The sequence below is a fragment of the Sinocyclocheilus anshuiensis genome, unplaced genomic scaffold, assembly GCF_001515605.1.
Source record: "Sinocyclocheilus anshuiensis isolate Anshui unplaced genomic scaffold, SAMN03320099.WGS_v1.1 scaffold2308, whole genome shotgun sequence".
Lineage (NCBI taxonomy): Eukaryota > Metazoa > Chordata > Actinopteri > Cypriniformes > Cyprinidae > Sinocyclocheilus > Sinocyclocheilus anshuiensis.
In genome coordinates, this window is record NW_015546032.1 from 294,315 (window position 1) to 296,434 (window position 2,120).

A 2,120-nucleotide genomic window follows, 5' to 3' on the forward strand; every position below is an offset into this window, starting at 1 on the left:
GTGTGGGCGTGTGTGTGCGTGTGAGTGTGTGAGTGAGTGTGAGTGCGTGTGTGTGTGGGTGTGTGTGTGTGTGTGTGTGTGTGAGTGCGTGAGTGTGCGTGTGTGTGTGAGTGAGTGTGAGTGCTGAGTGTGCGTGTGTGTGTGCGTGTGTGTGCGTATGAGTGTGTGTGTGTGTGTGAGTGTCTGCGTGTGCGTGTGTGTGCGTGTGGAAACAAATATCCTCACCGTGTTATTAACGACGATCAACGGTTCGTCTGGCTGTTCATCCATAAATTCAGCTCAGTACCGCGTCCTAACTTTGTGGGCTGTTTTGTTCTTTGGCAGCGGCGAGAGTTTCTCATCATCTTCAGACGGAGAAAGTCAACAGGACGTCCGGCGTTCACTTTCTTCAGATGTATTTCTACTTCCTCCACAGTCTGAGAAATGAGCAAAGGTCTGATTTCAGCTGTTTAATATGCAATAACTCCATCGGCTCTGAGGGTCAGAGGAGGCAGATGCTCATGAATAAAGAGAGAATTAAAGATGCGTGAACTTATTAATTACAAGTTTGAAATCCTTTCCTGCTTTACAAGGTTATGGTGTGTTTGAGTTTTCTGCTCGGACAGACCTGTCACCCTGAGATGTGTTTGTCCTCCAGGTGGCCGAACACACATACACACACACACACACACACACACACACGTTTCCTCTGGATGTGATGTGTAACTTGTGCCACTGCAGCTGAAAGTGTTGTGAAACCTCTAGCCCTCATCAGTTCTGTGACCTTTGCCCTTTTGCTCTTTTCTTTCGGATCCGCATGCGTCTGAGAGCACAAACCAGCAGCTGCGAGACGCTCGATGAACCTGGCCTGAATAATGACACTCTTATCTCCTGCAGTTCTTAAATTGAACTAGTTTCATGGCTGATGACGTTTGCAACACGATATTTTCCTGTTTATTACTGTGAAGCTGCTTTGAAACAATCTGTATTGTATGAAGCGCTATAGAAAGTTGTGTAACTTGACTTGACAATGAATTGACCTCATAAAACAGTGCTTAATATAAAATTATTTATAAAAAATTATTTTTATTTATATTTATTTATTGAACTTATTTTATTTTTTTATATTTATTGAATAAATTTTTTATTAAATGTATTATTTATTAATTTACAAATGAATGAATGAATGTGTTTTATTGTTCTTCATTGGGTCTTAATTGTCCTTCCTACACTGAAATAAATATACCGGTAGTATAGAAACAACTTTTAATCAGAAATTGCTAATAAATATCACAAACGTTTAAGAAAAGGCAAGCAACACACTGAATTAAACATGATATTAAACCTGTAAAAAAAACTAAAATAATGTTTAAAAGCAAAACATCTCGGCGGAAAAAGAAGCCTATTTTAAGACCATTATTTAAAGTTTAGTTAGTGTTTCAGCTCAGCATCATGCTTGCGATACCCAGCTTCTGGTTCTTGTTTTTGTTCTCTTTCTCGTATGTTAGTATTAAATATAGTTTATCTCAGCAGCATCTGTGAACATTTGCAGTATTCTGTAAGCAACATTTCACACTCAGCCCGACTGGAAGTTATGGTTTTATTCATTTCTATTTATGTATTTATTTGCTTAATTTCTACATTTATTTTTGATTTATTGATATGAGTTTATTCATGAGTGTGTGGATGTCTGTACTAAGGGTTTTCCACAGGACTCACTGGCACTGGATCCGGTCTGAAACACGGCAAACCCGGACTCTATATCAGCACTTCACCAAACCTGGATCACTTTAAAAAGTTGATTAAGACGCATCTTTCAAGGTTGTTTTTAATTTATTCTTGTATTTTTTGTGTTTTAGTTTTACTGTAGCGCTTTGGGTTTAAGAAAAGTGCATTGCAAATAAAATGCATTATTGTTATACTAAAATAGCAGTTTTTTTCCCCAAAATATTTAGTTGAATTACAACCTTTTGACTATTTGCAGTTTTTCTGGAGTCCTAGAAGTGAATGTGATGACTGCCACCCTGTGACTGATCTGAGAACAGCAGGAAAACACCTCATATGATGAAGTTATCAGTGCTTGACATGCAGGAACTCACACACCCTCCTTTTTATATATATATATATATATATATATATAT

The 2,120-nt window shown here is 37.8% G+C and overlaps 1 protein-coding gene across 1 annotated transcript in view; it reads right to left on the reverse strand.

Annotated features, from left to right (window-relative positions):
• Window positions 1–202: 202 nt before the first annotated feature.
• The window catches only part of LOC107698785 (uncharacterized), a 9,806-nt gene continuing 7,888 nt past the window's right edge, over window positions 203–2,120 (reverse strand). Inside the window, exon 8 of the mRNA XM_016499893.1 lies at window positions 203–416. The gene's annotated coding sequence lies outside the window, so the exon portion shown is untranslated. The remainder of the gene's footprint in view (window positions 417–2,120) is intronic.